Genomic DNA, 13191 nt, shown 5'->3' with positions numbered 1-13191 from the left:
AGGTTAAAGCAGTTTTGCTTATTTTAAATGTTGCACTTATACCACAATACATTGAAAATTCCAGATGCATGTTGAGAAACATGTTTTTCTGTAAATTCAAATGTAGGAGCTATGTCTACGATTCAAAATGGAAACATTTGGCATGTCTGTTAATTCTTTTTGGTTTAATATTCTGTAAGGCATCTGAGTGTACACTTTTTTAAGATTGGGAACAATTTTAAGATGTAATACCAATACTTTATGAGTTTGGTAGTATTGTTTGTATGAAATTCTGAGACTTAAATGTATTATAAGTGAAACTTGTTTAATAAATATCCCTTTTAAAAACCGAAAAACCAAAAACAAATGGCATTTGGCATTTGTCACCTTTACACCAACATTCAAGGAGGCTGTCTATCGTAGGCAGAAGGGATCACTATGACCCACAAGTCTCTTTGTACTTCCTAAATAGGTTTATACTTTAGCCATGAAGGTCAGTTATCAGAACCTAACTTGGTTTTTTTTGTTTGTTTGTTTGTTTTTTTACAGGCAGAGTGGACAGTGAGAGAGAGAGAGACAGAGAGAAAGGTCTTCCTTTTCCGTTGGTTCACCCTCCAATGGCCGCCACGGCCGGCGCGCTGCAGCCGGTGCACCACGCTGAACCAAAGGCAGGAGCCAGGTGTTTCTCCTGTTCTCCCATGGGGTGCAGGGCCCAAGCACTTGGGCCATCCTCCACTGCACTCCCTGGCCACAGCAGAGAGTTGGCCTGGAAGAGGAGCAACCGGGACAGAATCCGGCTCCCCAACCAGGACTAGAACCGGTGTGCCGGCGCCTGTTGAGCCACGGCGCCGGCCCAGAACCTAACTTGTTCTTAACAAGTACAATTTTTATGGCCATTCAATTAGAATCTCATACACCTTTCCAGGCCTACTCATTTGCAGAAAGGAGTAGAAACAGTAAGCAAGTTATTTATCTCATGCATCCAAGTGTGATGCTCAGTCTTTGTATGCCGTCCAATTTTATATATATATATATATATATATATATATATATATATATATATATAAAAGGAATGACTCGCAGCAGGGACACATAGATGAGGAAGTTCTGTTTAGAGGATATCACATCCTTTCGCATCTTCTGTTTCATCTCCAGGTCTAGCTTTGCTGTGAGGCTCTCACTTCGGAACATTGCCCACCTTGGTGGCCACCTCACAACCCTTTATTTTACTGCTTATTTGTTTTCCCACTTCCTCTATTTATAAGATATGTCATGATTTCCTCTTTATTTTCTTTATGGTTTATTTATTTATTTTTTGAAAATAATTGGAACACACAGAGAGAGAGAGAGAGATGTCATCTATTAGCTATTCACTCTCTAAATTTCTGTAGTAGACAAGAAGTCTGGGCCAGGTCATAGCCTGGAGGCAAGAACTCCATCTGGTCTCCCACACAGGTTCACAGGTTGCAAGTACTTGTACCATCTTCTGTTGCTTTCCCTGGCACAGTAGCTTGGAGCTGGATCAGAAGAGAAGCTGGGGCTCAAACCAATGCTCAGATATGGGATGCTGGCTTATCCTGCTGTGCCATTCTGCCAGCCCCTGGGTGGGTCATTACAATTTTTTAAGGGATAAATTATTTGCATTGATTGATGTATTCATACTGAAATTATTATGTTATTCATTGTGTGTATATTACTATTGTTCCCTGTATTTTTCCCTGTAGTGTATTTCAAATTATATTTTTCCTTTCCTTTCCTTTAGTGCGTTTTTTTGTTATGTCATATTGCTATAGAAATATTATGATAGAAATATCATTAAGATAACCTTAAATGTAAAAATTATTTTTACAACAGTGTGTATGGTTAATCTAACTTATATTCCAAATCGTAAATCTGAAACTTTATACTAATTGAAAATGGATTTTATTGGAGAATGGGACTAGAAATGGGAGGAGGAGGAGTGGAGGGAGTGTAACTTAGAGGGGAGGTATGGTAGGAAGAATTACTATATTCCTAAAGTTGTACTTATGAAATGCATGAAGTTTGTATTCCTTACATAAAAGGTTTCTTTGGGAAAAAATGTATGAATTTCTTTAAAAAAAGAAACTTTATACTACAGTAACCATTCATTATGGATATTTCTCAATACATAGAAAAAGGCTTAAAAATGACTGATACCTGTGTTTTTTTTCTGAAGAGGTCAGAGGAATGGTAAAATCTTGTTTGAAGTAAGAATTTTGTCTGCTGTTTATATTATTTGTGTAAACAGATTTCCTGAAAAATATAAGTTATGTGTCAAGAGGCTATGGAAGACTAAGAAAGCTGATTGATCAATTATGGAAAACCAAAAAATCCCCCAAAAAACAAACACAAAAAGCAGTCATAAAGTTATACATCTTAGCACTTTTTTAGGGAGAAATACATCTACAGTGATCAAAACATCTGTTACGCCCTACAGTAGAATCTTCATGTTGCAGTCAAATATATCGTGAACTCATTAGCATACTGTGATTTGATTTTGTGTTTATCATGACCTCTTTTAATAATTTTGCTTTTCCTGTCACCTGCTTAAAAGGGACAGTGGGTGTTGTCTTCTCAAGAGGCATATCTGCCCTGTATGATAATCACATTCCTCATTATAAATTAATAAATTGTCATTTTTTTATCTTTCAGTATTATGATGTAATCAGCGTGACTTTACCTCCTGAATTTGGATGAAATCTAGGACATGGGCAAGATCAACTTGTAGACTTCTAAGACCGAAGGTCATGGCCTGAATCATGATGAACTCACTAAAGCAAATATTGCCCATGAGATGGTCCTGCACGCAGCCAACCAGTGCTCTCTGTTGGTGATATTCTAATCCTTGCTGCATAACTTTAAATTGCCATAAATTCATTAAGATCCCAATAAATTTTGTCTCTCATTGTTGTGTTAAATCTGTATTACTACTGTCTAGTAAACCATACTTCACAAGAACTCCAAATATAAAATATAACTAAAATTAGTGTCAAAATACAACTTTATTTCTACAAATGGATATCTACTTATTCATTAGCATGTGACAACACCAGGAAATAAGATGAAGGGTAAAATCAGAAAATGAATCAAGATCCCAGAACAGTTTCTTCATTTTACTGTCTTTTTATTTATTTATTTTTTGCTGGTATCTGTATCCTACCACACTAGCTTCCATCATGCCATGCTCTTCTACATCTTAACTATTTCCCTGGTCAATATGGTTGCTGTGCTTGATTTTTATGAATGTTTTACTTTGATATAAGACTTTTTAAATTAGGATAAAAAAATAGAAACAGAACATGAAAATTTTTGTTAGCAACTTTATACATTTAAAATTATTTATTTAGTTATTTGAGAGAGATAGAGAGAGGAGCAAGAAAGAGTGCTCACATCTACTGGTTCACTTCCCAAATATCCACAATAGCTAGGGCTGGACTGGAGCCAAATCTGGGAGTTGGAAATTAGGTGCAGGTCACCCATATGAGTGTCAGGAAACCAATTACTTGAGCCATTACTGCTGTCTCCCAGGGTCTACATTAGCAGGAAACTGAAGTCAAGAGTCAGAGCGATGTATCAAACCCAGGCATTATGATATGGGATGAAATTGTCTTAACTACTAAGTCAAATGCCCACCTAAAGTAGATCTCAATATTTCACACAGTTATGAATTGATTATAAATTAGAGATTTGTAGGAAAATGGTCTAGAAACTATAATAACTGTCTTCTAGGGTTGTAGAAAAGATAAATATTGTCTTCTCAATTACAACAAAATCTATATATATTTTCCTAAGCATATAATGTATTTGAAAATGTTATATAAACATGGCCCATATATAATGTGTTCAAATAAGTAATTAAATCTTCTGACAGGATATAATAAAGTTTTAGAATGTTTGTGAAATTTGAGTGTTTGATTCAGTTCACTGAACTTAGTGCCCAGCCCCAGAATCAAAGTATCTAAAAAATTGCAAATGGGAGTATGGTGTTAATTATTATATTTGTTTTTATTTTAAAAATATTTATTTTATTTTCTATTATTTTTTAAATATTACTTATTTATTTGTTTATTTTAGAGGTAGAGTTAAAGACAGAGAGAGGGAGAAACAGAGAGAAAGGTCTTCCATCCTCTGATTCACTCCCCTAGATGGACTCAATGACTGGAAGAGACCCGATCTGAAGCCAGGAGCCAGGAGCTTCTTCCAGGTATTCCACACAGGTGCATGGACTGAAGCACTTGAGCCATCTTCTACTGCTTTCCCAGGCCATAGCAGAGAGCTGGATCAGAAGTGGAACAGTCGGGACTAGAACCGATACCAGTATAGAATGCCAGCACTGTAGGCAGAGGTTTAGCCCACTATGCCACGGTGCCAGTTCCAAATCATATTTTAGACATAGGTGGGCATTTGGTGCAGTAGTTGAGATGCCACTTAAGATGTCCACAACCCATATCAGAGCACCTGGGTTCATGTCCCAGATCTGCTTCTTATATCAGCTTTCTGTTAATGTGCACCCTGGGAGGTAGCAGTGATAGCTGAAGTAGTGATTACAGCCATTGGTATAGGTGGTCTGGATACATTATGATCTCTTGGTTTCCACCTGGTTCAGCCTCCACCTTTGCAGGCAGTGAGGGAGTGACCTGGGGATGGATGATCTCTATGTGTGTGTGTGTGTGTGTACACATATACATGAAATAACATTTCCAAATTTCACTTAAAATTTTCAACAAGCCAAACTGTGTAGTACTGGTTTAAGAGTAGACATATTGATTAATGAATTAAATTAAAATTATAGAAGTAAACCATTATTTTTACAGCCAATTAATTTTTGACAAGGGAGCCACAAGATGATAAAATGAGAGAAAGAACAGTGCTTTTAAAACTGATATTGTAGATCTGATGCAAATATCACAAGTTTAAAAAAGAAAAAAATTGATAAGCCAAACATGATGTAAATTAAACTTAGTTTCAAAGGACACCATCAAGGAAGTGGAAAGACAGGGCTAAGTATTTGGTGCAGCAGTTACATTTTCTCTTGGGATGCCTCAATTCTATATAAGAGTTCTTGTGTTTGATTCCTGGTTCTGCTTTTAGTGCTGGCTTCCAGATAATACACAACCTTGAAGGAAGAGGGTGATGGCTCAAGTGTTGGATCCTTGCCACACATGTGGGAAAAACAGATTGACTTCCCACATCCTGGCTTCAGGCTGGCCTATTCCTGGCTATTGCAGGCATTCGGGTAGTGAACAAATGAATAGAAGATCTGTGTCTGTCTGCTGCAGTCTTTCAAATAAATAAAATAAAATAAATTTTAAGTGGAAAGATAATCAACAGAATGGGAGAACATTTTTGCAGACAATACAGGTATACCTCATGAAGGATTTGCATCTAGAATATATAAAAATGCTTAATCCCAATAACAGAAAAAACTCAAAAATTGTGAAATGATATGAATACATTTTCTGCAAATAAAGTGTGAAAATCAGAAATATGTGCAAATGAAGATACTCAACATCATTAGTCATCAGGAAAATGCAAATCAGAACTACAATAAGATACTGATTTGTATCCAATAGGATAGTTCTAATTAAAAAAAAGCAAAGCAAAATAACAAATGTTTGAGAGGAGATGAAGAGACTGGAAACTGGTATTTTTGGTGGAAATGTAAAGTGGTGCACCCATTGTGGAAAACAATTTTATGGTTCCTCCCGTGTGATAAAGGAGTGTTATATATGTGTGTGTGTGTGTGTGCATGTGTGTAAACTAAAAACAAGTGCTCAAGCAAAAATTATACAGTAATATTTATAATAACATTTTTCATACGAGCCAATTATGGAAACAATCCAAGTATACATTCACTGATGAAGGGCAAACAGAATGTGGCATATCCATACAATAGAATATTAATTTTATCATAAGAAGGAAAGAAGTATAAATACATGTTACAAGGATAATTTTTTTTTGACAGGCAGAGTGGACAGTGAGAGAGAGACAGAGAGAAAGGTCTTCCTTTTCCGTTGGTTCACCCTCCAATGGCCGCCACGGCCGGCGCGCTGCAGCTGGCGCACCGCGCTGATCCGAAGCCAGGAGCCAGGTGCTTCTCCTGTTCTCCCATGGGATGCAGGGCCCAAGCACTTGGGCCATTCTCCACTGCACTCCCGGGCCACAGCAGAGAGCTGTCCTGGAAAGAGGGGCAACCGGGACAGAATCCGGCGCCCCGACCAGGACTAGAACCCGGTGTGCAGGAGCCACAGGCAGAGGATTAGCCTATTGAGCCATGGCGCCGGCCACAAGGATAAATCTTGAAAACATTATGCTGTGGCATAGTGGGTAAAGCCGCTGCCTGCAGTGCCAGCATGCCATATGGGTGCTGGTTTGAGATCTGGCTGCTCCACTTCCAATCCAGCTCTCTGCTATGGCCTGGGAAAGCAGTAGAAGATGGCCCAAGTCCTGGAGCCCCTGCAGCCACGTGAAAGACCCAGAAGAAGCTTTTGGCTCCTGGTTCCTAGCTCCTGGCTCCTGGCTTCAGATCAGCACAGCTCCAGCCATTGTGGCCAATTGAGGAGTGAACCAGTGGTTGGAAGACTTCTCTCTCTGTCTCTCCTCTCTGTGTAACTCTGACTTTCAAATAAATAAATAAATCTTTAAAACAAAAGCAAAAAAGAAAATATGCTATGTTAAAGAAGCTAGTCACACAAAGTACCACATTCTATTTAGTTTCATATACATGAAATATTCAGGGGGGCAAATCTATAGATAATATTTGCGTAAGGATGGGATATCCTTTAAGGTATGATTGAGAGGTGATGCCTAAGGAGATTTTGTGGGGTAATGAAATTGCTCTCAGATTGACTATGGTGATATTTGCACACATCTATAAATTTCTGAAACTATCCATTTATGCACTTTAAATTATGAAATATTGCTTTTGGATAATATCTTAAAGTTGTGAAAAAATAAAAAAAGAAAGGCATCTGAGTAGCAATTCTCAAGGCAACTTCTCCTAACGTCTCATTCAGTTTCTGTGATGCATGATGGTAAAATAGGACTCCTACAGAAACATCATCTTGAAAAGCAACTTTGACACAAAATACATTTACAAGAGCTAAAAAAACCAAGAGAAAGATCAGAGCACTTTGGTGTTTGCACAGAAATTGCACATTGAATCATGCAAGAAGGACAGCTTTATATTACCATGTCACCCTTCCTGCAATCTTAGACAATAAGTTTAACATGGAGAAATACTTATCTGTATGGAGAAAGAAGAGGGAATTGAGAATAAGAATTGTCCTTGGTTACCAAAAACTAGACATGCTCCATTAAAATCTAGTATAGAAAAAGACATTTTTGGTGGATTCTACAGCCCCATTATCCAAACCTACTCTGGCATCAGGACAACCCAAGCAGTTTCTGTTTTTGAACTGGCCTCAGCACCAGGCAGGCCCCAGTGGTCCTGGGATTTGGCTCCACCCTAGCACCAGGCCAATTGTTTAGTCCTAGTCATCTGGTATCTGCAGACCCAGGCTCCAGGCTAGATTTTGTAGATGGAAGATCTAAGTCACTTTGTACCAAACCAATCCTTGCAGGCCCAAGCTTCAGACCTCTCTCAGTGTCAGGTCAGTAACCCTAGCCATAAACACCAAGTGATCACCTGTGGAAAGAGTCTAGGCCTAGCACCGGGCTAGTCTACATGGCCCACCATCCAGACTGGCACCTTGCTCGAAAGGCACAGGGCTGCACCAGTAAATCTAGGGTGCAGGCCTATAGAATAGATTTCAGTGCTAGAAGGTCCTCTGTGGACCTAGACTCCAGGATCTTCCCTGTTTCCAGGATAACAGTAAAGGCCCCTGTACCCACGCTTGCCCTTGCTGTCATAGTATCTAGGCCAGCACTTGCACACTCAGCTTCTAGGCCAGTGCTAGCAGACACAGGCTCCTGGATAGTCCCAGCAGCTACACGCTACTGAATAATCCCAGTGGCATCAGGCAGGAGGCCAGCATTTGCAATCCTAAGAACTAGACCAGCCCAGGGTGTATACTGACCTTAGAACCAGACAGGCCCAAGGCTCAGGAGGTGAGGAGTTTCTTTCTTCACCCAGGCTCCAGAGGACTTGGGTTTTGGATCTGCTACATTAAACTCAAGGTCCAGGCCCACCTTTGTAGAGTCATGCCAGGCCATACTGTGGCTCCAAAGTTGAGACTCCAAAAGTACCCCATTCAGACCCTAGCTCCATGCCTTTCAATCCAGGATCCAGATCTTCCCCTGTTGCTTCAGGTTCCAGCATGGCCTAGTGCCAGAGCAGCCCCCATAAACTCAGGCTCCAGATATTGGACTTAGGTATCAGAGTTCCTGTCCAGCCTCTACAGAATCAAGTTTAAGATACACCCTAAGACTACCTCAGCTCCTCTGGATCTAGGCTTCAGGTTAACCTCTATCAATATGGGCTCCAGGATGGCCCTCATGGACTCAGAATTCAGTACCATTCTTGCAAGTATCATCCACATCACTCAGAATGGCACACAATGTAAAATTTACAAGTTGTTGAGGCAGGCATTTGGCATAGCAATTAAGACACCATTTGGGATGCCCACATCCTATATCAGAGTACCTAGGTTTGACTTCCCGTTCTGCTCCTGATTCCAGCTTCCTGCTAATGTGCACCCCAGTAGGCAGGCAGCAGGTGATGGCTTGAGGTAGTAGGGTTTTTGTGTCCAACATAGGGGACCTGGATTGGATTTCCATCTCCCAGTGTTGGCCTGGTTCAGCTCTGGCTATGTTGCAGGGCTTTTGGGAGTGAATCAGTAGATGGGAGCACTCTGTATCAGTGTGTGTGTGTGTGTGTGATATATATATATATATATATATATATATATATATATGCAAACATTTCTTTTTTTAACTTTTATTAACTTTTATTTAATGAATATAATTTCCGAAGTACAGCTTATGGATTAAAATGGCTTTCCCCCCATAACTTCCCTCCCACCTGCAACCCTCCCCTTTCCCGCTCCCTCTCCCCTTCCATTCACATCAAGATTCATTTTCATTTCTCTTATATACAGATCAGTTTGGTATATATTAAGTAAGGATTTCAACAGTTGATGCAAACATTTCTTAATAATTAAGGACTGGGCAGGCATTTAGTGTAGTGATTAAAATGACACATAAGGTGTCTGCACCCCATATCTGAGTTCCTGGTTTGAGTCCTGTACCTGTTTCTGTTTCAGCTTCCTGCAAATGCACAATCTTGGAGGCAGTAGGTGATGCATTGAGTATTGGGTTTGTGCCACCCATGAGAAAGACCCAGATGGAGTTGCAGGCTCCTGGCTTTGGCATGGCCCAGCCTTGGTTGTTGTGGGCATTTGGGGAGTGAACTTGTGAATGCAAGCACTCTCTGTCTCTCTATCTCATTCACCCCACTGTACCAAATAAAAATGAATAATTTTTTAAAGGTAAGGACAAGAAGATCCTGAAAGCAGCAGGAGAAAGGAAGTAAATAATATAGTAACATACATGGGAGTTCCAATAAAGTTAGCAGAGACCTTACAAATCAAAACAGTAGGATAATATATTCAAAGTGCTAACCTTGCTAAATACAAATACTGTACCTAGCAAAGTTGTCCTTAAATAAAGGAGACATAAAGACATTCCTAGACAGAAATGAAGGAGTTCATCATCAGCAGGATTTTCTTACAAGAAATGCTTAGAAAAATATGCTATTTAGCAACACAGAAATTTATGAATATAAACACTAGTAATTTATCCCCTAGTGAAGAGATAAAATCTTTGATATTTAGCATTCACCTGATATCTTATAAGTTTCACACTTTGATATAAAATTAACAATACTTGGGGCCAGTGTTGTGGCATAATAAAGCTGCTGCCTGCAACACAAGTGTCCCACATGGACACCAGTTCAAGTCCTGGTTGCTCTACTTCTGATCCAACTCCCTACTAATGTACCTGGTAAAGCAATGGAGGATGGCCCAAGTGCTTGGGACCCTGCACTCATGTGGGAAACCTGGAAGCAGTTTCTGGAGCCTGGCTTTAGCCTGGCCCAGCTCCAGCCTTTGTGGCCATTTGGGGATTGAACCAGCCAATGGAGGACCTCACTCTCTCTCTGTATCTCTCTGTAACTGCCTTTCAAATAAGTAAATAAGATCCTTTTTTAAAAAGAATATCTGCTTAATATATGCATACTTATATATGCAAACATTTTTAACAACATAGGGATAAAATATTCATGACTAGTGTACTCATTTCTTGAACTAAGTTGTAGCTGATATTTAAAACTACTCTATTCTTCTCCTACCCATCCTGTATTCCCTTTGCCTTCAGAATGCATCTCAGCTAATCACAGTTCTTTACCTGGAAATTTTTCATCTGAAGGGTATGGGCCATCAGTATTTGTTCCTGGATTGGAGTGTTGCAGTTTTTCGTTAATCTCAATCACAGGGCATGGTAATATTCAGAGATGGCCCTAGAATTTTCATTTATTCCATATATATTCTTTATCTTCATTGTGAAATGGTAGCCTAATTTCCTACAAATAGTAGGATTATTCTTTTATTAGTATGTTCACTCAGAGGCGTGATGATCCCAAAGTGGCTGTGTGGTATTCTTAAATTTAAGTTCAATGGAAAAATTAGTGTTTCTTGATGGAAGCCTTGTTTTTCTTGGAACTAAAACCTCCAGGACAGAAGAATATAAAGTCACAGGAAAGAGAAGCAATATTTTTTCTAGTGAGCCAGTAGAGATAGCAGTAAGTGGTGCCACATGCTTTGATTCCTGTACCATGAATCCTGGCTATGAAAGAAGCAGTACCATATATTGGTGTTGATTCAGAGCATATACAGTTTTTTGGAGAACTGGGGCCCAGAGCTATAAAATATTGTCACTTAATTGGCACTTTAATGGCATCTTCAGAAAGCCATTCTACCAATTTAATAGTCTGGCTGCTTCAGGATGGTAGAAAACATGTTAAGACCAGTGAATTACATGAGTATGAGCCTATTAATGGCTTTCTTTGTCTATTGATTGAGAAAAAATGCTATGTCGATAAGGCATTTTGTAAGTCCATGATTGGTGGTTTGAGCAGAAGGATTGCAGGCAGGGAAGACAAGTCCATATCCATAGTAAATATCTACTCTGGTAAGGAAAAATACTATTCTTCATGATGTAATTAGTGTAGTGTAATGAACTTTCACCAGGTAGCTGTTTCATTACACCAGAGACTAGAGTCATAGTGGAGTCTCAGTGTTGCTTTCTGTTGCTGGCAAATTGGGAATTCAGTGCTTGGTCCATGTTGGCCGGTGCTGTGGCTTAACAGGCTAATCCTCCACTTGTGGCGCCAGCACACTGGGTTCTAGTCCTGGTCGGGGTGCCGGATTCTATCCCGGTTACCCCTCTTCCAGGCCAGCTCTCTGCTATGGCCCGGGAAGGCAGTGGAGGATGGCCCAAGTCCTTGGGCCCTGCACCCACATGGGAGACCAGGAGAAGCACCTGGCTCCTGGCTTCGGATCAGCGAGATGCACCGGCCGCAGCGGCCATTGGAGGGTGAACCAACGGCAAAAAGGAAGACCTTTCTCTCTGTCGCTCTCTCACTGTCCACTCTGCCTGTCAAAAAATTTAAAAAAAATAAAAAAAGTTTTTAAAAAAAGGAAGACCTTTCTCTCTGTCTCTCTCTCTCACTATCCACTCTGCCTGTCAAAAAGAAAAAAAAAGTCCATGTTGCTGAGCCCATGCATTACTTCTATCCCTGCTACCATGCCACTATGTTCATAAACATACTGGGCAATGACAAGAGTGGCTAGAGTAAGAAGATGTTGTTGGACCTCTCAGTAGTAGAGATGCCCACTTGCTCGAGAGGACGCCCAAAAATCCAGACTCCAAACCAGTTGATGCAAAAAGCATGAGGTATTTATTGTACGTTTGCGCAAACGGGCCCCCACCTCAGGCAGTGAGGAGCCCTGAGCGGCAGTTTCACACAGGTTATATAGGCAACGAATTAGCATATTCCTAACGCATGCATAGGATTGGTCAGTTCAGAGGGACCGTTAGCATATGGGAGAATGCTGGCGAAGAATGCTGGTGGAGAGTGCTGGTATAAAATGCAGAGGTGGCACGGGATTGGTTGGTTCGGAGGGACAATTAGCATACCGGAGAATGCTGAGGGAGAGTGCTAAGCGAGAGTGCTGAGGTGTTACAGGATTGGCCGGTCGCAGTGACATCATAAGTGTGCGCCTAGAGACCCTCCGAAGGGAGGGGCAGCTCTGCTCTGGGCGCGCCCAGAGGTTTCCTGGAGGGGAGGGGCATTTCTGCTCTGGGCGTGCCTAGAGGTTCTCTGAAGGGGATTGACTTTTCCTTCCCAGAGAACGTCCTGCCCGCTAGACTCTGGGGAACATCTAACCTCTTAAGAAGCCCCTGATATTTGCCCAGGCCTAATTTCTTGTCCCTCTCCCCCATAAGGGTCCTTCATTCCCTCCTTTTCTTTTTGCACAGATTTTAATCCTAAAATCTATTGGACCTCGGAGGTCTTTGAAGCTTGACACTGGTACTGTTGAGTCAGCACCCGGGTTTGGATAAGGAAAAGCCTCTCGCGGATAAACTGGAGCAACCTGTTAAGAATACATGAGCCGTCTCGTATAGTAACATTGTGGGTGACATTGCACAAGTGTCGGTGGGACAAGGGAGGATTTTCTACACAAGTACCTTGTCCCGACACCTCTGTAAGAGTGAGACGCGCCCAAAGGGGCAAGAGGCAATTATTTGCCTTTGTAGTGCCATTCCAGGTCCTGGGGACCGCGAGGCCCTCGTAATAAGGTGGACCTGGGGCTAGGCATAGCCAACAGGACTCGGTCAGCTCCAGATTGGTCTGGTTGAGGGCCAGAAAGGCCCCTGTCAAAAGGTTAAACAGCCGCTGTCCGGTTGTACGGGGGCTTGAAGCGTTTGGAGTTAAACTTGCCAAGCTAGGCGAAAGGGTGGCTGGCAAGAGGGGTGGCCTGGGGAGAGCCTGCCTCACTGGAGGGAGGGAACTCTGTTCTTGCTGGACTGGGTTGGGTCCCACTGACTGGGGACTGGGAGCCATACACGCCCCAATAGTTAAGACTATTTTCAGGGATTTTTGTCAAATTATCCTGGTCAGGTACATCCCAGGTATCTAACCCAGTAACCAGTTGACATACGTCCGGGTAT

At 41.2% G+C, this 13191-nt stretch overlaps 1 protein-coding gene across 6 annotated transcripts in view; it reads left to right on the top strand.

Annotated features, from left to right (window-relative positions):
* The window catches only part of NBDY (negative regulator of P-body association), a 29320-nt gene extending 25584 nt beyond the window's left edge, over nt 1–3736 (top strand). For all 6 annotated transcript variants that reach the window (XM_062184121.1, XM_062184124.1, XM_062184120.1 and 3 more), the window contains one exon: nt 2653–3736. The gene's annotated coding sequence lies outside the window, so the exon portion shown is untranslated. The remainder of the gene's footprint in view (nt 1–2652) is intronic.
* Nucleotides 3737–13191: the final 9455 nt, after the last annotated feature.

Source organism: Lepus europaeus, chromosome X, assembly GCF_033115175.1.
Source record: "Lepus europaeus isolate LE1 chromosome X, mLepTim1.pri, whole genome shotgun sequence".
In the NCBI taxonomy this organism is placed as follows: domain Eukaryota; kingdom Metazoa; phylum Chordata; class Mammalia; order Lagomorpha; family Leporidae; genus Lepus; species Lepus europaeus.
The sequence above is the reverse complement of the archived record's forward strand: the minus strand, read 5'-3'. Positions and strand labels throughout refer to the sequence as shown.